The sequence below is a fragment of the Cetorhinus maximus genome, chromosome 15 (assembly GCF_964194155.1).
Source record: "Cetorhinus maximus chromosome 15, sCetMax3.hap1.1, whole genome shotgun sequence".
In the NCBI taxonomy this organism is placed as follows: domain Eukaryota; kingdom Metazoa; phylum Chordata; class Chondrichthyes; order Lamniformes; family Cetorhinidae; genus Cetorhinus; species Cetorhinus maximus.
The window spans coordinates 43,070,257-43,097,703 of record NC_135893.1 but is presented as its reverse complement, the minus strand read 5'-3'; the positions used below and the strand labels follow the sequence as shown (position 1 = coordinate 43,097,703).

Genomic DNA, 27,447 nt, shown 5'->3' with positions numbered 1-27,447 from the left:
AATCTATGCCCCCTGGTTATTGATCCCTCCACCAAGGGAAAAGGTTCCTTCCTGTCTACCTATCTATGCCCCTCATAATTTTATACACCTCAATCATGTCCCCCCTCAATATCCTCTGCTCCAGGGAAAATAACCCCAGTCTATCCAATCTCTCCTCATAACTAAAACTCTCCAGCCCAGGCAACATCCTAGTAAATCTCCTCTGCACTCTCTCCAGTGCAATCACATCCTTCCTATAATGCGGATTCCAGAACTGCACACAATATTCTAGCTGTGGCCTAACCAGCGTTTTATACAGTTCCAGTATAACCTCCCTGCTCTTATATTCTATGCCTCGGCTAATAAAGGCAAGTATCCCATATGCCGTCTTAACCACCTGATCTACCTGTCCCGCTACCTTAAGGGGCCAGTGGACATGCGCACCAAGGTCCCTCTGATCCTCGGTACTTCCCAGGGTCCTACCATTCATCGTGTATTCCCTTGCCTTGTTTGTCCTGCCCAAGTGCCATCACCTCACACTTATCTGGATTAAATTCCATTTGCAACTGATCAGCACATCTGAACAGTCCGTCTATATCCTCTTGTAATCTAAGGCTATCCGCCTCACTATTTACCACCCCACCAATTTTTGTGTCATCCGCGAACCTGCTGATCAACCCTCCTACATTCAACTCTAAATCGTTTATATATACCACAAACAGCAAGGGACCCAACACCGATCCCTGTGGAACCCCACTGGACACAGGTATCCACTCACAAAAACACCCCTCGACCATCACCCTCTGCTTCCTGCCACTCAGCCAATTCTGGATCCAATTTGCCAAATTGCCTTGGATCCCATGGGCTCTTACCTTCATTATCAGTCTCCCATGCAGGAACTTATCAAAAGTCTTGCTGAAGTCCAAGTAGACTACGTCAAAAGCATTGCCCTCATCTACACACCTGGTCATCTCTTCGTAAAATTCAATCAAATTGGTCAGACATGACCTCCCCTTAACAAAACCATGCTGGCTGTCCTTGATTAATCCCTGCCTCTCCAAGTGTAGATTAATTCTGTCCCTCAGAATTGCTTCCAATAGTTTCCCCACCACTGAGGTTAGACTGAATGGCCTGTAGTTCCCTGGTTTATCTCTTCCTCCCTTCTTGAATAAAGGTACCACATTGGCTGTCCTCCAGTCCTCTGGCACCTCTCTTGTGGCCAGAGAGGTGTTAAAAATTATTGCCAGCGTCCCTGCTATCTCCCTCCTTGCCTCACTTAACAGCTTGGGATACATTTCATCCGGGCCTGGAGATTTATCTACTTTTGAACACTTAGAACCTCCTTCCTTTCTATGCTAATTTATTTAATTATATCACAGTCCTTCTGCCTGATTTCCATACCCACATCATCCCTCTCACTTGTGAACACCGACACAAAGCATTCATTTCGAACCCTACCAGTGTCTTCCGACTCCACACACAAATTACCACTATGGTCCTTAATGGGCCCCACTCTTTCCCTAGTTATCCTCTTACTCTTAATATACTTGTAAAATAACTTTGGATTTTCCTTTATTTTACCTGCCAATGTTTCTTCATGCCCCCTTTTTCTCTTCTAGTTTCCTTTTTAAGTTCCCCCCTACACATTCTATACTCCTCTAGAGCTTCCACTGTTTTGAGCCCTCGGTATCTGCCATAAGCCTCCCTTCTTCTCTTTATCCAATCCTGTATATCCCTCGACATCCAGGGTTCCCTGGATTTGTTGGTCCCACCCTTTGTCTTTACTGGAATATGTTGACTCTCCCTATTTCCTTCTTGAATGAGTCCCACTGCTCTTATGCAGATTTACCTATAAGTAGCTGCTCCCAGTCCACTCTGGCCAAATCATATCTGATCTTATCAAAATTGGCCTTACACCAATTTAGAACTCTGATTTCTGGCCCATCCTTGTCCTTTTCCATAACAACCTTGAATCTAACAGAGTTATGATCACTATCTGCAAAATGTTCCCCCACTGATACCTCTACCAATTGCCTGGCTTCATTCCCTAAAATTAAGTCCAGGACAGCCCCCTCTCTTGTAGGACCTTCTATGTACTGTCTTAAAAAGCTCTCCTGGGTACATTTTAAGGATTCCACTCCCTCTAAACCTATCACACTATGACTAACCCAGTTAATGTTGGGGAAGTTGAAATCCCCCACTATTACTACCCTATTATTTTTACACTTCTCTGAAATTTGCCTACATATCTGCTCTTCTATTTCTCTCTGACTGTTGTCAACCATGGCAACCACTTCACAGTCTTGACAGAAGAGGACTTGGTCCAAGGGCAAGGAGGTTTCGAGACGATTTGAGACCAGGCGCTGCTGAGGGGCATTACCACAATCTGTGCACAATCATCATGTATGTGGTCACCATGATGATCTTTGACTCCGAAGCAGCACACCACGTCCTCTCACCCTCCAAGTAAGGAAAATCTGTAAGTTCTTTAAAAGATTTGTTGAATCTGTAATTGCCTTTAAGAATGTTTGAAAGGGACTTTTAAGAGTTTGTTATAAATTGTAAAAAGATCAATTGTAATTTTCTTGAATAAGAAATACTGGTCCATGTGACATGGTGAACCTTGACCTAGGAGAGTACCATCAATAAGAAATTTAATATACAAAATGACATGTGGGCAGGCACAGGGAAGACAGGCAAAGGAGTTCCTGCTATAAAGAACAAAAGAGAGCTGCAGCAGAGGGGAAAACATTTACAAGGCACATTTACAAGGAGCTGTGTGTTTGTAATACAGTTAAACAGGACAGAGAGACAAAGACAGGGATTGGGAATTGGACAATTTTAATGCTGCTGAGTTTCGCCAGAACCAATCAGACTGTTTAACAGGGTTTAATAAAAGGATTGGGATAAAGGAGTCTCTGAGGAATCTGTGCCATCAAATCTGTCAGCTAAGGAGGTTCTGCAGGAATGTGTTGTTTGGGTAATGACCATTTCCAGGGACTTCAGATGGAATGCAGCTGCCAGTGAACATGACTTGAGGGCCGAATTGATTGAGAAAGTGAGAGATCCTATGTACCAGAGGCCGAGTTAGAGGATTTTGGAACTATACATGATGTCTGGAGGGAGTGATGTGGTTGTATAAGACATATATTTGTTGTCTCAACTATTCAAAATTAAATTTACCTTTTTGTTTAAAGTATCATTGGCCTATTAATTTATGTTTAATTGACACTGGTTATATTTTCTGTTAAATTGAAAGTTACGAAAAGTAGAAGCATCTGGGAGTCAAGCAATAAATCTGATTATTTCAGTTAACAGTTCCCCCATAGGGATCCCAACAATCATAGGGACACAGGTTACTTATGTCCCTCCAACTTCATCTATCTCTGCATCTCTTTCTCCCCCATCCGCCAGCAGATTCCCTGCCCCCATGTCCTCTCACCCTCCCAGTTTCTTGCTGAGTAACTTTCTACTCATATTCAGCTGATCACTCCCCAGCCTTCATCCTTCTCCCAGACTTTTTCTCCCTCCTACAGGACTCCCTGCTCCTTGCTCCAGCCATCCCAGAGTCTTTCCCACTCCTAGCCTTTTGCTCTAGTAGAGAAGCCCTGGCTGCATTTCTCTTGGCTCTCCAGCCCCTCTCACTGTCCTCCCTCCTGCTCTCCCCCGATCTACCCGCTCCTGCTCCTAGCCACTCCCCCGTGTTGAGGGAGCGCCGTTCGGAATCACTCTTCCCCCTCCAGAGCCGAAGGCTCGCTGCTGTCCCCTGGAGACCGAGGGTATGTTGCCAGGCCCCAAGGCCAAGGGGCTCATCGCATGACACCCACACTCGCTCCCTCTCCAACACCACTCCCCTCCTTGTCTCTCAACCCACAGCCCACACCCCAATAAAACCCCCAAGCCATCAAATTAACCCCCTCAATAAAGCCCCCACCTCAGCACCAAACTGTATTACCTATAATCAACACTCTTCCCATTTGTTCTTCAATCCTTCCCCCCAGCTCCTAGGCTTCTCCCCACCCCGAAACCATACAAGGCTTCCAGACTTCCCCACCAATCCCGCCCCTCCTCCTGCCACAGAGAACCAGGCCTGGATCCACCATCAGCCACCAACTGCTGAACCCAATCCTCATAGAACAGTGAGAGCACGCCACAACCCAGCTCCCTGCACACAAATCCCCCATCACCACCCCATCAGCCCCATCTGTCGAATGGCAGGCTTTGAGCTACCATGGTGAGAATGGTCCTTGCTAAACAGGTTTAGGACAGGCCAGAGCCCCTGTGCAGCCAACCCCTCCACCACTGGGGCTCTTATGTACAAACCCCTTATGTACTTGTGGAGAGGCACAACAATGCTGCACATTACCAAGGCGTGCCTCCTCTACAAGCTAAGTAGCAGAATCACCTTAAACTGAGCATGGGAGACAGTGATGTAGTGGTAATGTCACTGAAGTAGTAATCCAGAAGCCCAGGCTAATGCCCTGGGGACATGGGTTCAAATCACATTCTGGCAATTGGTGGAATTTGAATTCAATTAATAAATCTGGAATATAAAGCTAGTCTCAGTCATGGTGACCATGAAACTATCACTGATTGTTGTAAGAACCCATCTGGTTCACTAATGTCCTTTAGGGAAGGAAATCTGCCACCCTTACCCGGTCTGGCCTACATGTGACTCCAGTCCCACAGCAATGTGGTTCACCCTTAACTGCCCACTGAAATGGCCTAGCAAGCCACTCATTTCAAGGGACATTAGGGATGAGCAAGAAATACTGGTCTTGGCAGCGACACCCACACACATCCGGTGCCCACATCCCATGAAAGAATAAAGAAATGAGGAGGCTGCCGCTTGGCTTCAGGGAATTCCATTCAGTAAATTTAAAAAAACACCCCCCCCCCCCCCCGCCCCACCCCATCATCACCCACATGTTGCCTATGGCCCCAGGTTGCTGTACACCAGTCCCTGGCCCTCATGGTTACCCAGCCCATGTTCTATCTTCCCTAAGATAAAAGCAAAAAACTGCAGATGCTGGAAATCCAAAACAAAAATAAAAATACCTGGAAAAACTCAGCAGGTCTGGCAGCATCTGCGGAGAGGAATACAGTTCGAGTCTGTATGACTCTTCAACAGAACTAAGTAAAAATAGAAGAGAGGTGAAATATAAGCTGGTTTAAGGGGGGGCGGGGGGACAAGTAGAGCTGGATAGAGGGCCAGTGATATGTGGAGATAGCCAAAAGATGTCACAGACAAAAGGACCAAGAGGTGTTGAAGATGGTGATATTATCTGAGGAATGTGCTAATTAAGGGTAGAAAGCAGGACAAGCAAGGTACAGATAGCCCTAGTGGGGGTGGGGTGGGGTGAAGGAATCAAAATAGGCTAAAAGGTAGAGATAAAACAATGGATGGAAATACATTTAAAAATAATGGAAATAGGTGGGAAAAGAAAAATCTATATAAATTATTGGAAAAAAAGGGGGGGATCGGAAAGGGGTGGGGACGGAGGAGAGAGTTCATGATCTAAAATTGTTCAACTCAATATTCAGTCCGGAAGGCTGTAAAGTGCCTAGTCGGAAGATGAGGTGCTGTTCCTCCAGTTTGCGTTGAGCTTCACTGGAACAATGCAGGACAGACATGTGGGCATGAGAGCAGGGTGGAGTGTTAAAATGGCAAGCGACAGGGAGGTCTGGGTAATGCTTGCGGACAGACCAAAGGTGCTCTCTTCCCTGCTGCACTATCTTGATACATAAATATAAATGTACTGTCAAAGTATTTAAAAAGTTTTAAAACAACATCTAGGAACCATTTGCAACCTGTAGGAGAGAGACTCCACAGCTTCACTCTTCCCTTTCTGGGCTTCCAAGGATGAGTGTCATGTCAGGGTGATAAATAATGTCATTAACAGTGCCCTTATGACACAAATTGCCAGGTCTAAAAGGCTGTAATGAGGTTCGTTCACATTAACAGTGCAAATCCAGCAATTTAATGGCATACCATTAATATAATCACAGTGGGGCTGTGATTTTTTTGGGTTTGTCATGGTTAATGGTGGTGCAGAGTAAATTGTTCAGCAATTTCTGGAAAATCAGAACTTACTGTGTATCTCTACTTGGCCACAAATTGCTGGATCTTTACAAACTAATAATGGTGAACACTATGAACTCATCATCATTTTCCCAGCAATTTTTTACCATTATCTACAATTCCCCATTGTCAGTTCCTGATCTGGCCTCTGCTATTGAGAAGAATCACTCAGTGTAGCCCAGGCCTTTCACTTGCTTCCCACTATTAGATCGGCTGAGTGTAAAAGATAAATCCAGCAGGTTTACAGCACCAAACCAGCTTGTCTGAAATTCTCTGTATTTAAATGAGCAGTAATTGGACATTGCCCAGCTTCCAGCACACTCCCCACTCCCCTAATTTTCACATGGGGCTACTGCACGTGAACCCAGACCCTCACATTTGCCAGCTGTGCCCAGCCCATCAAACGGATGTAGGCAACAGCAGAGGGAAATCTGGGGCAGGGAGCAGGCCATTGGTGCAGTGTGTCCAGTGTAGAGGACCTCAGCAGGAGCCTTTCAACTGGATACCCGGCCCAGAGAGATCTCAGGTAAAATCACAAAACACCTTAGAATGAACTTAGAACAGTAACACAATCCTGGATTTAAAAAGCCAGCCCTGAACTGCCAGAACTGCGAGATTGTGGCCATCACAGAAAGTGTAATGTATTTCCCCTTGTGATTACATCCAGTCTCACATACAACATAACACGGTGAAAGCAAATTCAGGGCAAAGTACGGAGTAAATCTTTACAAAGTCCCCAATTGCTTGTGATGTGTTGTGTGGGTAGTCGGTCCTATTAAATGCCAATGTAACTATAGAAAATTTTTGTCTATCCTAATATATTCCAGAGAACAGAACTCTCTATATTTGATTAATTATCCAGCACAAATTCTTACAAAAGCGATGGTCAGAAATGGTAATGAGAATTATTTTTGTAGCTGCATTTTTATGAAAAGGTCACTTCAGTCACATCACCTAATAATCTCCTTCCCAACAATCCGCAGACTACACAATAAATGTCACCATGGGTGACATCAGATGACGCCTCATTAGCAGGATTTAATGGCTTCTTTTATCTGAGTTCAAAGCATTTGACATATCGAGTAAATAGAGATGTGCAGAATATTGTGAACAAAATACTTACAGACATCAAGAATAATGTTCCACAATCTGTGAGTTATTAACAAAGCATTTAAAATAAGGAGTCGCCCATTTAAGATGGAGATGGGGAGGAATTCCTTCTCTCAGAGGGTGGTGAATCTTTGGAATTCTCAACCCCCGAGAGTAGCAGAGGCTGGGTCACTGAATAAATTCAGGGCTGAGACAGACCGATTCTTGAAGTTTAGGGGAGTCAAGGGTTATGGGGAACAGGCAGGAAAGTGGAATTGAGGTCAAAATTGGATCAGCCATGATCTTATTGAATGTTGGAGCAGGCTGACCAAAGCCCTGCACAATTGTCACAAGACTTCTTTATACCTGTACTCCATCACCTGGCAATAAAGACCAATGTGCCATTTGCCTTCCTAATTGTTTGCTGTACCTGCAAGCTAACTTTCTCTGTCCCTTGGACAAGTATACCCAAGTCCCTCTAAGCATCAACATTTATAAGTTTCACACCTTTAAAAAATATTCTGCTTTTCCATTCTTATAAGCAAATTGAATAAGCTCACATCTACCTACATTATACACCATCTGCCACCTTGTTGTCCACTCACTTAGCCTCTTTGTGTTCCCCTCACAGCTTACATTCCCACCTAGTTTTGTATTGTCAGCAAACTTAGATACGTTACTCTCGACCATTTTGTCTAAGTTATTAGTATAGATTGCAAAAGCTGATGCCCAGCACTGATCCTTGCAGCACTCTACTGATCACAGCCTATCTCTCGAAAATGCTCCATTCATCTCTACTCTTTGCTTCCTCTCTGTTAACCAATTCTCTGTCCATGCTAATATATTATCCCCAACTCTATGAGCCCTTATCTTGCGTAATGGTCTTTTGTGTGGCACCTTATCAAGTGCCTTTTGGAAATCTAAGTATACTACATCTACAGGTTCCCCTTTATCTACCCTACCAGTTACATCCTCAAAAAAACTCTAATAAAGTTGTAAAACAAGATTTCCCTTTCATAAAACTATGTTGACTTTGTCTGATCATACTATGGTTTTCTAAATGCACTGTTAAGACTTTAATAATGGATTCCAGTACTTTCCTAATGACTGATGTCAGGCTAATTGACCTGTAGTTCGCTGTTTTCCCACTCTCTCCTATCTTGAAAAGCTGCATTATCTTTACTAACTTCCAATCTGCCTGAAACATTCCAGAATCTAGGGAATTTTGGAAAATCGTAACTAGCACATCAACTATCTCGACAGATATCCCTTCTAGAGCTCTAGGATGTAGGCCCTCAGATCCTGGGGATTTGTCAGATTATAGTTCCTTAAATTTCTCCGATTCTTTTTTGTGTTGATATTGATTAGCTTCGTTTCTTCACTCCTTTTTAACCCCTAAGTTACCATCTATTTCTGGTGTGTAACTTGTGTCTTGTACTGAGAAGACAGACATAAAATCTTTGTTCAATGTCTTTGCAATTTCCTCAATCGCCATGGTACTTTCTCCTGGCTCTACTTCTAAGGGAAATTTACTTGGGCCACTCTCTTCCTTTTTCCTTGCTTGCAAAAGCTTATACAATTCATTTTTATATTCCTAGCTAGCTTACTCTCAAACTCTATTTTTCAGAACGTTTTTACCAAATTTTTAATGTACCTTTGCTGATCTCTAAAACACTCCTAATCCTGACTTGCTGAGGTGGAGCAGTTATACTTATTCAAGACATTATAATTGCAGCAGAAGTGAGGGACACAACAATCAGCAAAACAAAAATAGAATCTTTCTGGATAAGGATAAAAGATAATCTTCCCTTCCCTGCTTCCATAGGCAATCCCTCGGGGTTTTGCTTCCACGCTGGTTTTGATAGGTTATGAGATGGCTGATAAATCCAACGTTCAATCTGCAGACTCTGCCACATGTGGGGCAGGTGTTGCTTGAAGGATTGGATAGATGGGTTGCTTAGAGATTTGTGTACTCCTCCAGTGCCTTGGTTTCACCTCTGCATGCTCCCAACGAAGTCTCTTGATGTGTTCGGTGCCTTCCCAAATGAGCCTTCTCCATTTTGGTCGATCACAAGCCAGGAACTCCCATGATTCAGCAGGGGTGTTTGACCTCTTCAGGGATGCTTTGAGGACATCCCTAAAACATTCCCGATGTTCTCCTGGGAGTCTCCTGCAGTGACCAGGTTCCAAGTAGAGTAGTTGCTTCAGGAGTCTGGTGTCAGTATAATATGTAACGCCCAGCAGAGCTGGTTTTGAGTGATTAGTGCCTCGATGCTGGGCAAGTTTGTCTCATTATGGTGATCTAGCAACCATGAGGAGCTCACTTGTCCCACAGGGGAAGTCACTGAAGCGCTTTGCAAGCTCATTTTTGATGATGAAGTCCAGCTCGAGGAGATGTTATTCCTCTTCTGTCACCTTGTTCCTTAATTTGGCTTTATCCTATGTGTCATGTCTCACTTAGAGTGGCAATGTCAATGTGCAGGCGCCTAAGTTCCCAAGCTATGATGGCGGTGCGGCGCTCAGGTCTGTCACTGTTGGGTTTGTCCATGAGAATCCCAATGTTCCTGCTCCCAAACTTCATTTTGACAAGTGCAAGATGCTGGTTTGCGATTTTTTTAATGTGGGCTGTTCATTGCGCGTCGACTACCACAAGGTGTTGGCAGAGCCAATGGTCCAATGGCAAAGGGGTTACCGAGAAGATTGGAGTCCGGGCTCTGCTGTGGGACATTAGCACATTCTGTGCTTGATCATAAGGTAACAAAGGATCAATCACACTGATAGGTGTCATCTACAGACCAGCTGATAGTGGAAGGGAGGTGATGAAAGAAAGATGCAGACAAATTAGGGAATTGAGCAAAAAACATAAATAATGATAATGGGGTTGTTAACAACCCTGATATTAACTGGGCACGTCACAATCATTTAGTTCATGATTCATATTAATATTTTAGAGGTAATTTTTAGTTTGTGGATTACTGAAGTTGTAAGGGTAAGGTCATTAAAATTCTGGACTTTAGGAAGTGAACAACACCTCACATAATGGCAGTTCAAAGTGTACTTATGAGGTCAGAGTCAGGAGGGTGAAAGCAGTAAAAATGGCAGGTGGCCTTCATTTAGGTGGGGAACTGCAGACAATGAGTCTGAGAAGAACGGCCCTAACTTTATTAGAAACTTAAATTGCTCGTGCAAACCTCGGGATCAAAAGGTTTGATTTTGAGCTATCTATTGGACAAATCAACTAACTTCTGTTGCCATAGAGATGAGTAATTTGGGGTGGAGCCTTGATTGGAATTCTGGGAAATTGTGGAATTTTTCCAGAGGTTTTTTTTAAGCATTAATGATCGCTATTGGGATTGTGACATGCGGAAGAAGTAGATAAAAGGAATAAGGGAATGGAATTCCTACAATATGTGCAGAACTCCTTCCAAATCCAACATGTAAAAAGCCCAACTTGAGAAGATTCACTATTGGATCTAATAATGGGAATCAACCAGAACAGATAAGAGAAGTAAAAACAGGGGAACATCTAGGCAATAGTGACCATAATATACGAGGCATTGTCAAAAATGTGTATTTATGATATTACAGATTTTGAGTACCTGGATGAGCACTTGGCACGTCATAACATTCAAGGCTATGGGCCAAGTGCTGGTAAATGGGATTAGGTAGGTAGGTCAGGTGTTTCTCACGTGTTGGTGCAGACTCGATGGGCCGAAGGGTCTCTTCTGCACTGTGTGATTCTGTGAAAACTGTTTTAAAGGTCTATTTCTGTATTCAAGCCTTTACATTGCGTTTAAAAGCCTTTTTTTTCAAAATGGAGGTATGGACAGACAATATGGCACCTTTCTGTCTCAGTCCAAGCCTTTTTAGGCACTATTCTCTAGAGCTGGCTACGAAGAGTTATTAAAATGCAACAGTGTCCATTCTATCCTCGAAAAGGTGTGAAAACCTTCAGAGCTCTGAAGAAGAGTCATACGGACTCGAAGACGTGCTGACTTTTTCCAGCGTTCTCTGTTTTTGTTTCAGATTTTCAGCATCCACAGTATTTTGCTTTTATCTTAGCAATTAACTTATTTCTCTGGAGAAACAATGACTCAGTGAAAATTAACGTAGCAGTCATTTTTTGTGTTTTTTGAACTGTATAAAGGAGGCTGTAAGAAGTCATCTTGTGTGTCAGTGTAAGAGGCAAAAGAAGAACACAGCTCGCAGCTGAAACAGCCAGGGACCCCAAAAAAGAACTCTGCGTGACATCAGAGGGGTTTTCTCTCTGCGACGGGGAGTCAAAGAGGAAGATATTAAGGAATCAAATGCTGTTCCTCTGAAAGAGTCCAGGAAATCTTCAAGTGTCATAGCCACAGAATAAAGAACAAAGAACAAAGAAAAGTACAGCACAGGAACAGGCCCTTCAGCCCTCCAAGCCTGCGCCGATCATATTGCCTATCAAAATAAAACATTTTGCACTTCCGGGGTCCATATCCCTCTATTCCCATCCTATTCATGTACTTGTTAAGCTGCCTCTTAAACACCACTATCGTACCTGCTTCCACCACCTCCTCTGGCAGCGAATTCCAGACACTCACTACCCCCTGCGTAAAAAACTTGCCCCGCACATCTCCTCTAAAGTTTGGTCCACTCACCTTCAATCTATGTCCCTGAGTAATTGACTCTTCTACCCTGGGAAAAAGCTTCTGACTATCTACTCTGTCCATGCCACTCATAATTTTGTAAACTTCTATCAAGTCGCCCCTCAATCTCCGTCGCTCTAGTGAGAACAATCCGAGTTTCTCCAACCTCTCCTCATATCTAATAACCTCCAGACCATGCAGCATCCTGGTAAACCTCCTCTGCACCCTCTCCAACGCCTCCATATCCTTCTGGTAATGTGGCGACTAGAATTGCACGCAATATTCCAAGTGTGGCCTAACCAAGGTTCTATACAGCTGCAGCATGACTTCCCAGCTTTTATACTGAATACCCCTGCCGATGAAGGCAAGCATGCCATATGCCTTCCTGACTACCTTATCCACCTGTGTTGCCACTTTCAGTGACCTGTGGACCTGTACACCCAGATCCCTCTGCCTGTCGATGCACTTAAGGGTTCTGCCATTTACTGTATAATTGCTACCTGTATTAGACCTTCCAAAATGCATTACCTCGCATTTGTCAGGATTAAACTCCATCTGCCATTTCTCCGCCCAAGTCTCCAACCGATCTATATCCCGTTGTATCCTTCGACAATCCTCTTCACTATGTACAAATCCTCCAAACTTAGCGTCATCTGCAAAATTACTAATTAGCCCAGTTACATTTTCCTCCAAATCATTTATGTATACTACAAACAGCAAAGATCCCAGTACTGATCCCTGCGGAACACCACTAGTCACTCCATTCAGAAAAGCACCCTTCCACTGCTACCCTCTGTCTTCTATGATCAAGCCAATTCTGTATCCATCTTGCCAGCTCACCTCTGATCCCGTACGACTTTAGCTTCTGTACCAATCTGCCATGAGGGACCTTATCAAAGGCCTTACTGAAATCCATGTATATAACATCCACTGCCCTTCCATCGTCGATCATCTTTGTCACTTCCTCAAAAAACTCGATCAAGTTAGTGAGACACGACCTCCCCTTCACAAAACCATGCTGCCTCTCACTAATACGCCCATTTGCTTCCAAATGGTACTAAAACCTGTCACAAAGAATCTTCTCCAATAATTTCCCTACCACTGATGGAAGGCTCATTGGCCTGTAATTTCCTGGATTATCCCTGCTACCCTTCTTAAACAATGGAACAACATTGGCCATTCTCCAGTCCTCTGGGACTTCACCCATAGCCAATGAGGATACAAAGATTTCTGTCAAGGCCCCAGCAATCTCCTCCCTTGCCTCCTTCACTACTCTGGGGTAGAACCCATCTGGCCCTGGGGACTTATCCACCTGAATATTCTTCAAGATGCCTAACACCTCCTCATTTTTAATCTCAACATGATCCAGACTATCTACACACTCTTCCCTAGACAAATCGACCGCTAAGTCCTTCTCTTTGGTGAATACTGATGAGAAGTACTCATTTAGTATCACTCCCATTTCTTCTGGCTCTACACACAGATTCCCACCTCTGTCCCTGAGTGGGCCTACCCCTTCCCTGGCTACCCTCTTGCTTTTTACATATGTATAAAAGGCCTTGGGATTTTCCTTAATCCTGGTTGCCAATGACTTTTCATGGTCCCTTTTAGCTCTCCTGACTCCTTGCTTAAGTTTCTTCCTACTTTCTTTATATTCTCCACGGGCTTCATCTGTTCCCAGCCTTCTAGCCCTTATGAATGCTTCCCTTTTCTTTTTGACTAATCTCACAATATCTTTCGTTATCCAAGGTTCCTGAAACTTGCCATACTTATCCTTCATCCTAGTAGGAACATGCCGGTCCTGAATTCTTATCAACTGACGTTTGAAAGCCCCCCACATGTCAGTTGTTGATTTGACCTCAAACATCCGCCTCCAGTCTAAATTCCTCAGTTCCTGCCTAATATTGTTATAATTAGCCTTCCCCCAATTAAGTACCTTAACCCGAAGACTCCTGTTATCCTTATCCACCAGTACCTTGAAACTTACTGAATTATGGTCACTTTTCCCGAAATGCTCCCCTACTGAAACTTTGACCACCTGGCCGGATTCATTCCCTAATACCAAGTCCAGTATTGCCCCTTCCCTAGTTGGACTATCTACATATTGTCTCAGGAAGCCCTCCTGGATGCACCTTACAAATTCTGCACCATCCAAACCCCTAGCACTAAGTGATTCCCAGTTAATTTAGGGAAAGTTAAAATCACCCACCACAACAACCCTATTGCTTTTACATCTTTCCAAAATCTGCCTCCATAACTGTTCCTCAATCTCCCGCCGGCAATTGGGAGGCCTATAGTAAACCCCCAACATTGTGACTGCACCCTTCCTATTCCGGAGCTCGACCCATATTGCCTCGCTGCATGAGCCCACCGAGGTGTCCTCCTGTTGTACAGCTGTGATGTTCTCCTTAACCAGCAGTGCAACTCCCCCACCCCTCCCTATCCTGCCTGAAACACCTAAATCCTGGAACATTTATCTGCCAATCCTGTCCATCCTTCAACCAAGTCTCTGTAATAGCAATAACATCATAGTCCCAAGTACTAATCCAAGCTCTAAGCTCATTTGCCTTGCCTGTTATACTTCTCGCATTGAAACAAATGCATTTCAGACCCCAACCCCACTGTGTTCACTAATTTCTCCCTGCCTGCTCTTCCTCTTAGTCCTACTAGCCATATTCACTAGTTCCCAGTCATTTATTTCACCTGCTGACCTATTGCTCTGGTCCCCACCCCCCTGCTATACTAGTTTAAACCCTCCCGAGTGACACTAGCAAACCTCGCAGCCAGGATATTGGTGCCCCTCCAGTTTAGATGCAACCCATCCTTCTTGTACAGGTCCCACCTGCCCCGGAAGAGATCCCAATGATCCAGATATCAGAAACCCTCCCTCCTACACCATCTGTTCAGCCATGTGTTTAGCTGCACTATCTTCCTATTTCTAGCCTCATTGGTACGTGGCACAGGGAGTAATCCTGAGATTACAACCCTAGAGGCCTGTTTTTTAACTTCCTGCCTAACTCCCTGAACTCCCGCTGCAGGACCTCGTCACTCTTCCTGCCTATGTCGTTAGTACCAATGTGTACTACGACCTCTGGCTGTTCTCCCTCCGCCTTCAGAATGTCCCGTACCCGATCAGAAACATTCTGGACCCTGGCACCAGAGAGGCAACATACCATCCTGGTGTCTCTTTCACGACCACTGAAGCGCCTATCTGAGCCCCTGACTATAGAGTCCCCTATGACAAATGCTCTTCTGTGCTTTGACCCCACCCTGCTGAACAACAGAGACAGCCATGGTGCCACTGCTCTGGCTACTGCTGTTGTTTTCCCCTGATAGGCCATCCCCCCCCAACAGTATCCAAAACGGTATACCTGTTAGAGAGGGGGACAGCCACAGGGGATTTCTGCACTGACTGCCTGCCCCTTCTAGCGGTCACCCATCTATCTGTCTGTACCTTGGGTGTGACCCAGTCTGCAAAACTCCTGTCAATGACGCTTTCCGCCACCTGAATGCTCCTAAGTGCATCCAACTGCTGCTCCAACCGATCCATGCGCTCTGTGAGGAGCTGCAATTGGGTACACTTCCTGCAGATGTAGATATCCGGGACATTTGAAGCGTCACAGATTTCCCACATCCCACAGGTGAAGCACTTCACCCCAGCAACTGCCATTTCTAGAACTATTTAATAAATTAATTTAAATCTAATAACTGCTTATTGACTCCTTATTAACTATACGTTCCCTAGGGCTAGATTTCTACTATAAATGCTAAATTCTAAGAACAGTAATCCCCTGATCCTGGTCTAGATACCCTCTACTTATTAATTAAGTGATTAATTTATTTGGTTTAATTAGTTTAACAATGTTTTAGTTTCAAATTCAGTGTAGATTCCCTACCAGAATGAGTGAGGAACAAGAAACTTTCTCTCTCTGCCAAAAACCTGCTGACCTGCTGAGTCCACCTGAAAAGGGCAAACACCAACTAGTTGACTACGGAAGCCATCACAGCTGCTAAATGGAACCTCAAGTTTCAGCCCTGTCACTTCAGAAGGAAGGAATTACCTCACAGAGACTGATTTGAAATCTCATCTTTAAGTATCTTTTTATCTTTATCTGCTTTTAATCTTTGTATCTTTATTTCATTGAATAACTTTATCACTTTTACCTAAGTAACTTTCAGCAGTAGTTTTTGTAATAAATTAACCTTCACTTTGTTTCAGGCTAAAGCTTGTCTACTAGATTATTTTTAAATTGAGCCACTCGTAGATTAAAAGGGACCTATCTACACACACACACATACACACACACACATTCTTAGCTTATGGACCACTTTGAAGATATACCTTTTACATGCTGTGACTGTTTTAAGATGATGATAGAGAAGGACATAAGCATTAGGAAAACTAGGTTAACGGATTGCACAAAAGATGATTTTAAGGGGTTGAGAATAGCGTTTAGGAAATAAATTGGACAACAATATTGGTAAAAATTGTTGATCAACAGAGCACAGAAAAAGACGTATTCTGCTATAAGGAGTGAACAAAGTAAACACTAGTGGGACTCCATGGATGAATGAAGACATAAGGAAACAATTGAAAACTAGTAAAGAGGCATAAATTATGTACAGAGACAGCAGAGGAGTTTATCATAAGAGAAAATATGAAGAGATTGGGAGTAAAGTTAAAATAGGAACTAATGAATTAAATTATAAAGCAACATAAAACAAAATAGTAAAATATTTTACAGGCACATCAATAAAAAAGGAAAGCTGCGATGGGAATAGGATCATTAAGTGACAGAGAGAATAATACCATAGAGAGATGGCAGAAATATTAAAAAATTATTTTGCTTCAGTATTTACCAGGGAGATAGAACAGGTAGACATGACACTGAAGGATGGAATGAGCATTGAGAGAAATGTATTTAAAATGAAAGCGGGGCTGCATTGAATAAACTAAACAAACTTAAAGAGAATGAAGCCCCTGATCTAAATGGATTGCATCCACATATTTTAAAAGAGAGTAGAGGCCTTTTTAAGAGAGTGGAGGCATTACCTCACATACTTAATGGCCAGAATGTTAATGTCGGCGTGCGGGGGCAGGCCCGGCACACCGACACGTAAAATGACGCACGGTGATGTCAGGCATGCATCCCAACTTCACCGCGCATCATTCACATCTTTTGTTCGGCAGGCGCGCGCCAGAGGGGAGCCCGCTGAACTGTCAAAGGCCCATTAAAACCATTAAAAAACCAATTAACGTAATTATCAACGCTGCGCGTCCAACCTCAAGGTTGGCAGCAGGTGAAGAGCCCAAGCGGCCTTTTGCGTTTTTCAGGAAAGCTCATCCACGGGCGGGATGAGGTTTCCTCAAGGTTTTATTAAATTAATAAATATTTTTCTCAAAATTCATAAACATGTCCCAGCTCATGTGACACTGTCACATGAGGGGACATGTCTAAATAATTTTAATCATTCTTTATTTCAAGCTTTCAATATGAACTTAATGTCCCTGAGGCAAATTTCTTTGCTCTTTCGCACGCATGGGGGCCCTGACTCTCCCTCTTCCCCCCACCTGCTCAGGTAGTGCTGAGAGGTACCGGCCTTAATTGGCCACCAATGTAAAATGGTGGCGCACAGCCGGTCATAGGCGGCGATCAGCTTCACGCCTGCCCACGCCCACTCCCAACAGGTGGAAAATTCTGCCGAATAATTCATTAGAAAAAGGTGTAGTGCCAGAGGACTGGGGGATAGCTAATGTAATTCCGATATTAAAGAAGGGGACAGAACATGTCCAGGAAATTATAGACCAATCAATTTAACAACAGTGTTTTGAAAAATAATGGAATCCTTATTAAAGAAGAGAATAGAAGAACATCTAGTAAAGGGTAGTTATTCAAATTGACAGAAAGTGGGAAGTAGTGTTCTAAAGGATCACCGCTGTTCACAATTTACATTAACGATTTGGAGTTTGGAATCAAAAATAATTTTTAAATTTGTGGATGATTGGGGGTGGGGGTGGTATCGTCGATACTGAGGGAGGCTGCAACAAATTACAGGACGACATTTATAAAGTTGCAGAATGGGCAAATAATTGGCAAATAAAGTTCAGCACTCATGAGGTAGTACATTTTGGTAGGAACAATAGGGAGGTCACATCACCTGGAAGGTGTGAGTTTAGGTGGAGCAGAGGGACAAAGGCATCTCGGAATGCAAATACATCAATCGCTAAAAGTTGTGCCCAGTTTAGCAAGGCTATAAAAAGGCAAACCAAGCACTAGGTTTTATTTCCAGAGAGGCAGAATTGAAAAGTACTGAAGTTATGCTAAACCTTGGTTAGATGCACATTCAGACCAGAATTTTCCAGCCCTGTTGGCGTCAGGCATCGTGGCGGGAGAGGGGGTGGGGGAACATTATGACCAGGATTTTCCATTTGGCGGGGAGGGGGGGAGCGTGAGCAGGCGTGGGTGGGCGTGGACCCGATCGCTGCCCGCGATTGGGTCTGCGCTGCCATTTTACGTGGGCGGGCCAGTTAAGTCACTGCCCACCGTATTTCCTGACTCCCCTGGTTAGCGGGAGTGTGCGTGCACAGACCACTGGGTCCAATGGCGACCCGGCAGTCTGTTTAAAAGAAGGCTGACAGGCTCCTGCAGGCTGGTGACAATGGCCAGTCCCAGGCTGCAGCAGAGGGGTTCGGGTGAGCAGGCCAGGCTGGAGGGTAGGCCAGCACAGGGCCAGTGGGCCCCTTGTTTTTCAGATGAATGCCTTCCTGCCCTCCTTGAGGAGGTGGCAGCACGGAGGGAGGTGTTGGTCCCCCAGGATGGGAGGAGGAGGCCCCCCCACATGACCAAACATGCCTCGGAGGAGGTGGTGAGTTCCCATGACATGGTGCGGCGCACCTGGATACAATGCCACAAGCACTTCAATGATTTGTTACGCTCTGGCAGGGTGAGTACCATGTTGGCATTGGGCATTTAACCCAGCAGGTAGCCTTACCCTCTGTGACCCCCTGCCTCAAGTCTCAGTGTCGTGACTGCATTGAATCATTGAGGGCATTTTTCCTTTGCTGGGTGGGCCAGCAGATAGTGCCCATGCTGAAGTCAGCCTGAGTGGGTCATGAGGAGATGAGTTCTCCCCCGCAGCATGTGTTGATCTTAGTTCCACATGACTGGTTTGGGGCAACCTGGAGCAGCTGCACTCAGGCGCAGACTCCGAACTCCAGGACATGTCCTATTCAGGGTGATGAGATGGTGGAAGGGGAGCTTCAAGGTGGCGTGGCAATGAACCATCTGCTTCCCTCGACGCTGCATGTGCTTGCACCTCCTTGCTATGGGTGGAAATACCGTGTGGTTGCTAATGTGATGTAGACAGCGTGTGTCCAGGGGGTGTTGGGGAGGTGGGGAACAGGCCTAGCATCTTTGTCTGTGTGATCAGCAGCAGCGGGGTGAGGAGGCACTGGAGGCCTGATATGTCCCACTCTGGTTGGGGTGTGCCGTGCGTGAACAGAGTCCATGTGCAAATTGCCCTAATCAATGCTCGTCTCTCATTTTCAGGAGAAGAATGCTCAGTATGCGGCTAAGCGTGTGAGGACTGGAGGTGGCCAGGCACAGCTCTCCATAATAAGCCGCTTTGAACAGGAGGCCCTTGAGCTGCAGAGGCGCCATGCACCCAGGTCCACTGGTGTCGGTGAGGCTGGAGTGCCATGGGCAGGTATTTAAGGCCAACAGTGAGGTCAGCATTGTCCTCCCAACAGCCATAGCACTGATGATTGTTACATTAGTTATTGTTGCAACATTGGACCATTGGTTATGGACAGATGAACGCAATATGAGCCAGGGGGACAGACATGAACTTTGTCATTGTCTGCACGCTAACTGATCCACTGTCTTTGTTCATCCTTTCAGCATCATCAGAGCAGGGCCGGGAGGAGGAGCAGCAGAGGCCCCCTCTCACACCTGAGGGGCCCGAAGTCTCACCAGTGTCACACCATCTCTGCGAGGCAGGCACCAGAGCAGATACTAGCACCCCAGTGGGAATTCGAATGTCTGCTAGTGTCCTGGGGCACAGCGGTGAGGGCACTTCACACTCGCTGGAGGAGCTGGCAGAGACAGAAAGTGCCCATGGTGCCAACAGTCAGAGGACTGTAGGAGGCCAGGCACATGCTCAGTCGGTGCCTGATGATGTGCCTCTGGAGTCGTCCGCGACGCAGCAGCTGCAGGAAACGCGGCCGGGTGTGCAGGAGCATCTGGGAGTGATACGTGAGGCTGTGCTTGGTTTGGTCTCCATGGGGGAGGAGTCTATGCCAGCGCTCACCAAAGCAATGAGCCACATGTCTGAGCGCCAAGCGTCCTCCATGGAGAGAGTGGCGACTCTCGTGGAGAGCCTACTCCAGGAGACCCGCCAGGGCTTCCTGGGGATGCGCTCTGACCAGCAAGCCCTCACATCGGCATTGACCTCAGCTGGTCAGTGCCAGTGTAGGAGATGGAGGGGGAACCAAGATTCCCAGATCAGTGCCCATCCATCTATGGTCAGCAGGGAGGTCCGAAGCGACCTCATGTCAGCGCAGCAGCTGCCTGTCATATCTGAGGGCTCCTCTCAGGGCGCTCCAGATGAGGGCGGCAGCTCCTCCGTCCCTCTCCCGGTGACTGTAGCATCCGGTGAGGCTGTGACGACTGGGGAGATGCCAACTGTAGAACTGGCAGATCCCTCCCAGGCGGGATCAGCACAGGCCCCGCGGGCCAGAGGACGACCGCCAAGGTCATCAAGGCCAACAGGACAGCAGAGTCAGCAGGCTGTCTCAGATACCACTCCCAGCGATGGGGCAGCACCTAGACATAGCACCTGGAAATGAAAGCATAAGGCACCTTCGACACACCACAGGTTTATCACTGGTGCTTTTGTGTTGGCCCGAGATGATGTCCTTATGATTTCTTTTTGATTGTTAATACTATTGTTTTCTATTTGTGATAACTTCTGCATCACACATTAAATGCAGATGTGTGACCATGGCTGAGGGTGCCTCATTTCTTCTGCACGTGTATGTTTAAGAAAAGTGTAACGAGTGATTTCTTGGACATTCAGCTTTATGTACAAGGCCCTTAGTTAGTGCTGCTGACCTGGCAGATTTTGCACTTAGGTGTCAAGTCTAGAGGCGGCAGCCCAGGCTTGTCCTGGAGGGTTGATAGTGATGGGGGAAAGGACATGGGTGACTGGGGAAGGGAAAGGACGGGAGAGTTGAACAAAAATGTGACTCTGACTCATTGTCAAAATTGAAAATGAGCGGAGCCTCGTGTTGGATGGACACAGGTGCTGCATGGGAGTGAGATCAGTGGGTGGGCGGAGATGCAGCTCAGCTCAGATGGACAACTGAAAGTGAACCCCAGCAAGCAGCATTGAAAATGCTCAGGACAGTGAGATGACTGTGATGGAGGAAGGATCCATGTGTGTGGGAGGGGCTCTCACAGAGCCTCCGAAAGTCCCTGCCACACACACATTTCTCCCACTCATGGTCCGGCTGCATGCAGCTGAGCTGCTGGTTGGGGTGAAGGTGGATGCGATGGGAGGACTCACAAAGCCTATCAATAAAGCTGAAAGACAACATTACACGTTATTCATTCTGTAACGTGAGTGAGAGTGAGGATCATTCTGAAATGTGAGTGTCTATCAGGGTCATTCTGTAATGTGTGTGTATGTGAGAGTGGAACATTCTGTAATGTGTGTCTGTGTGAGGATCGTTTTGTAATGTGGGAGAGAGTGAGGATCGTGATGTCATGTGAATACATATGAGGTTCGTCCTGTAATGTGAGTGTGTGTGAGGATCATTCTGTAATGTGAGTGTGTGAGGATCATTCTGTAATGTGAGTGTGTGCGACACTCATCCTGTAATGTGAGTGAGTGTGTGAGGATCATTCTGTCATGTGAGTGTGTGCGACAATCATCCTGTAATGTGAGTGTGTGAGGATCATTCTGTATTTTGAATGTGTGAGGATCATTCTGTAATGTGGTGTGTGTAAGGATCATTCTGTCATGTGAGTGTGTGCGACAATCATCCTGTAACGTGAGTGTGTGTGAGGATCAACCTGTAATTTGAGTGTAAGTGGGGACCATTCAGTAACGTGAGTGTGTGTGAAGATTGTTTTATAATGGGAGTGTGAGTGAGGGATGTTCTGTAATGTGGTGTGTGTGAGGATTATTCTGTAATGTGAGTGTGTGAGGATTATTCTGTAATGTGAGTGTGTGAGGATTATTCTGTAAAGTGTGCGTGTGACTATCATTCTGTGATGTGCCGTCTGTTAGGATAATTCTGTAATGTGAGTGTGTGTGCGGATAATTCTGTAATGTGAGTGTGTCAGGATCATTCTGTAATGTGAGTGTGTGAGGATAATTCTGTAATGTGAGTGTGTGTGAGGATAATTCTGTAATGTGAGTGTGTCAGGATCATTCTGTAATGTGAGTGTGTGAGGATTATTCTGTAATGTGAGTGTGTGAGGATCAATCTGTAATGTGAGTGTGTGAAGATCATTCTGTAATGTGAGTGTGTGAAGATCATTCTGTAATGTGAGTGTGCGAAGATCATTCTGTAATGTGAGTGTGCGATGATCATTCTGTAATGTGAGTGTGTGAAGATCAGTCTGTAATGTGTGTGAGAGGATCATTCTGTAATGTGAGTGTGTGAGGATCAATCTGTAATGTGAGTGTGTGAAGATCATTCTGTAATGTGAGTGTGTGAGGATCATTCTGTAATGTGAGTGTGTGAAGATCATTCTGTAATGTGAGTGTGTGAAGATCATTCTGTAATGTGAGTGTGTGAAGATCATTCTGTAATGTGAGTGTGTGAAGATCATTCTGTAATGTGAGTGTGCGAGGATCATTCGGTAACGTGAGCGTGCGAGGATCATTCTGTAATGTGAGTGAGTGTGAGGATCATTCTGTAATGTGAGTGTGTCAGGATCATTCTGTAATGTGAGTGTGTGAGGATCATTCTGTAATGTGAGTGTGTATGAGAATCATTCTGTAATGTGAGTGTGTGAGGATCATCCTGTAATGTGTGTGCATGTGAGGAAAATTCTGTAATGTGGTGTGTATGTGGATTATTCTATAATGTGAATGCCTCAGGATCATTCTGTAATGTGTGTAACTATCATTCTATGACGTGCGCCTGTGATGGGATAATTCTATAATGTGAGTGTGTGAGGATCATTCAGTAACGTGAGTGAGTGTGAGGATCATTCTGTAATGTGAGTGTGTGAGGATCGTTCAGTAACGTGACTGTGTGTGAGGATCATTCTGTAATGTGAGTGAGTGTGAGGATCGTTCTGTAATGTGAGTGTGTGAGGATCATTCTGTAATGTGAGTGAGTGTGAGGATCATTCTGGAATGTGAGTGTGTGTGTGAGGATCATTCTGTAATCTGAGTGTGAGGATCATTCTGTAATGTGAGTGAGTGTGAGGATCATTCTGTAATGTGAGTGTGTGTGAGGATCATTCTGTAATGTGAGTGTGTGAGGATCATTCTGTAGTGTGAGTGTGTGAGGATCATTCTGTAATGTGAGTGTGTGAGGATCATTCTGTAATGTGAGTGTGTGAGGATCATTCTGTAATGTGAGTGAGTGTGAGGATCATTCTGTAATGTGAGTGTGTGAGGATCATTCTGTAATGTGAGTGAGTGTGAAGATCATTCTGTAATGTGAGTGAGTGTGAGGATCATTCTGTAATGTGAGTGTGTGAGGATCATTCTGTAATGTGAGTGTGTGTGAGGATCATTCTGTAATGTGAGTGTGTGAGGATCATTCTGTAATGTGAGTGTGTGAGGATCATTCTGTAATGTGAGTGTGTGTGAGGATCATTCTGTAATGTGAGTGTGTGAGGATCATTCTGTAATCTGAGTGTGAGGATCATTCTGTAATGTGAGTGAGTGTGAGGATCATTCTGTAATGTGAGTGTGTGTGAGGATCATTCTGTAATGTGAGTGTGTGAGGATCATTCTGTAGTGTGAGTGTGTGAGGATCATTCTGTAATGTGAGTGTGTGAGGATCATTCTGTAATGTGAGTGTGTGAGGATCATTCTGTAATGTGAGTGAGTGTGAGGATCATTCTGTAATGTGAGTGTGTGAGGATCATTCTGTAATGTGAGTGAGTGTGAAGATCATTCTGTAATGTGAGTGAGTGTGAGGATCATTCTGTAATGTGAGTGTGTGAGGATCATTCTGTAATGTGAGTGTGTGTGAGGATCATTCTGTAATGTGAGTGTGTGAGGATCATTCTGTAATGTGAGTGTGTGAGGATCATTCTGTAATCTGAGTGTGAGGATCATTCTGTAATGTGAGTGTGTGAGGATCATTCTGTAATGTGAGTGTGTGTGAAGATCATTCTGTAATGTGAGTGTGTGTGAAGATCATTCTGTAATGTGAGTGTGTGAGGATCATTCTGTAATGTGAGTGTGTGAGGATTATTCTGTAATGTGAGTGTGTGTGAAGATCATTCTGTAATGTGAGTGTGTGAGGATCATTCTGTAATGTGAGTCTGTGAGGATCATTCTGTAATGTGAGTCTGTGAGGATCATTCTGTAATGTGAGTGTGTGAGGATCATGCTGTAATGTGAGTGTGTGAGGATCATTCTGTAATGTGAGTGTGTGAAGATCATTCTGTAATGTGAGTGTGTGAGGATCATTCTGTAATGTGAGTGTGTGAGGATCATTCTGTAATGTGAGTGAGTGTGAGGATCATTCTGTAATCTGAGTGTGTGAGGATCATTCTGTAATGTGAGTGTGTGTGAAGATCATTCTGTAATGTGAGTGTGTGAGGATCATTCTGTAATGTGAGTGTGTGAGGATCATTCTGTAATGTGAGTGTGTGAGGATCATTCTGTAATGTGAGTGAGTGTGAGGATCATTCTGTAATGTGAGTGTGTAAGGATCATTCTGTAATGTGAGTGTGTGAAGATCATTCTGTAATGTGAGTGTGTGAGGATCATTCTGTAATGTGAGTGTGTGAGGATCGTTCTGTAATGTGAGTGTGTGAAGATCATTCTGTAATGTGAATGTGTGAGGATCATTCTGTAATGTGAGTGTGTGAAGATCATTCTGTAATGTGAGTGTGTGTGAGGGTCATTCTGTAATGTGAGTGAGTGTGAGGATTATTCTGTAATGTGAGTGTGTGAGGATCATTCTGTAATCTGAGTGTGTGAGGATCATTCTGTAATCTGAGTGTGTGAGGATCATTCTGTAATGTGAGTGTGTGTGAAGATAATTCTGTAATGTGAGTGTGTGAAGATCATTCTGTAATGTGAGTGAGTGTGAGGATTATTCTGTAATGTGAGTGTGTGAGGATCATTCTGTAATGTGAGTGTGTGAGAATCATTCTGTAATGTGAGTGTGTGAGGATCATTCTGTAATGTGAGTGTGTGTGAAGATCATTCTGTAATGTGAGTGTGTGAGGATCATTCTGTAATGTGAGTGTGTGAGGATCATTCTGTAATGTGAGTGTGTGAGGATCATTCTGTAATGTGAGTGTGTGTGAAGATCATTCTGTAATGTGAGTGTGTGAGGATCATTCTGTAATGTGAGTGTGTGAGGATCATTCTGTAATGTGAGTGTGTGAGGATCATTCTGTTATTTGAGTGTGTGAAGATCATTCTGTAATGTGACTGTGTGCGACACTCGTTCTGTAATGTGAGTGTGTGTGAAGATCATTCTGTAATGTGAGTGTGTGAGGATCGTTCAGTAACGTGACTGTGTGTGAGGATCATTCTGTAATGTGAGTGAGTGTGAGGATCGTTCTGTAATGTGAGTGTGTGAGGATCATTCTGTAATGTGAGTGAGTGTGAGGATCATTCTGGAATGTGAGTGTGTGTGTGAGGATCATTCTGTAATGTGAGTGTGAGGATCATTCTGTCATGTGAGTGAGTGTGAGGATCATTCTGTAATGTGAGTGTGTGTGAGGATCATTCTGTAATGTGAGTGTGTGAGGATCATTCTGTAGTGTGAGTGTGTGAGGATCATTCTGTAATGTGAGTGTGTGAGGATCATTCTGTAATGTGAGTGTGTGAGGATCATTCTGTAATGTGAGTGAGTGTGAGGATCATTCTGTAATGTGAGTGTGTGAGGATCATTCTGTAATGTGAGTGAGTGTGAAGATCATTCTGTAATGTGAGTGAGTGTGAGGATCATTCTGTAATGTGAGTGTGTGAGGATCATTCTGTAATGTGAGTGTGTGTGAGGATCATTCTGTAATGTGAGTGTGTGAGGATCATTCTGTAATGTGAGTGTGTGAGGATCATTCTGTAATGTGAGTGTGTGTGAGGATCATTCTGTAATGTGAGTGTGTGAGGATCATTCTGTAATCTGAGTGTGAGGATCATTCTGTAATGTGAGTGAGTGTGAGGATCATTCTGTAATGTGAGTGTGTGTGAGGATCATTCTGTAATGTGAGTGTGTGAGGATCATTCTGTAGTGTGAGTGTGTGAGGATCATTCTGTAATGTGAGTGTGTGAGGATCATTCTGTAATGTGAGTGTGTGAGGATCATTCTGTAATGTGAGTGAGTGTGAGGATCATTCTGTAATGTGAGTGTGTGAGGATCATTCTGTAATGTGAGTGAGTATAAAGATCATTCTGTAATGTGAGTGAGTGTGAGGATCATTCTGTAATGTGAGTGTGTGAGGATCATTCTGTAATGTGAGTGTGTGTGAGGATCATTCTGTAATGTGAGTGTGTGAGGATCATTCTGTAATGTGAGTGTGTGAGGATCATTCTGTAATCTGAGTGTGAGGATCATTCTGTAATGTGAGTGTGTGAGGATCATTCTGTAATGTGAGTGTGTGTGAAGATCATTCTGTAATGTGAGTGTGTGTGAAGATCATTCTGTAATGTGAGTGTGTGAGGATCATTCTGTAATGTGAGTGTGTGAGGATTATTCTGTAATGTGAGTGTGTGTGAAGATCATTCTGTAATGTGAGTGTGTGAGGATCATTCTGTAATGTGAGTCTGTGAGGATCATTCTGTAATGTGAGTCTGTGAGGATCATTCTGTAATGTGAGTGTGTGAGGATCATTCTGTAATGTGAGTGTGTGAGGATCATTCTGTAATGTGAGTGTGTGAGGATCATTCTGTAATGTGAGTGAGTGTGAGGATCATTCTGTAATCTGAGTGTGTGAGGATCATTCTGTAATGTGAGTGTGTGTGAAGATCATTCTGTAATGTGAGTGTGTGAGGATCATTCTGTAATGTGAGTGAGTGTGAGGATCATTCTGTAATGTGTGTGTAAGGATCATTCTGTAATGTGAGTGTGTGAAGATCATTCTGTAATGTGAGTGTGTGAGGATCATTCTGTAATGTGAGTGTGTGAGGATCGTTCTGTAATGTGAGTGTGTGAAGATCATTCTGTAATGTGAATGTGTGAGGATCATTCTGTAATGTGAGTGTGTGAAGATCATTCTGTAATGTGAGTGTGTGTGAGGGTCATCCTGTAATGTGAGTGAGTGTGAGGATTATTCTGTAATGTGAGTGTGTGAGGATCATTCTGTAATCTGAGTGTGTGAGGATCATTCTGTAATCTGAGTGTGTGAGGATCATTCTGTAATGTGAGTGTGTGTGAAGATAATTCTGTAATGTGAGTGTGTGAAGATCATTCTGTAATGTGAGTGAGTGTGAGGATTATTCTGTAATGTGAGTGTGTGA

General features: G+C 44.4%; 1 protein-coding gene across 3 annotated transcripts in view; it reads right to left on the bottom strand.

Moving 5' to 3' along the window:
- LOC144690622 (ephrin type-B receptor 2) overlaps window positions 1-27,447 on the bottom strand; it is a 1,056,594-nt gene that overhangs the window by 666,529 nt on the left and 362,618 nt on the right. Inside the window, exon 1 of one of the 3 annotated variants that reach the window (XM_078558306.1) lies at window positions 15,672-15,693. The exons of the other annotated variants lie outside the window; for them this stretch is intronic. The gene's annotated coding sequence lies outside the window, so the exon portion shown is untranslated. Of the gene's footprint in view, window positions 1-15,671; window positions 15,694-27,447 lie in introns of those variants that run through there. 3 annotated transcript variants of the gene reach the window in all.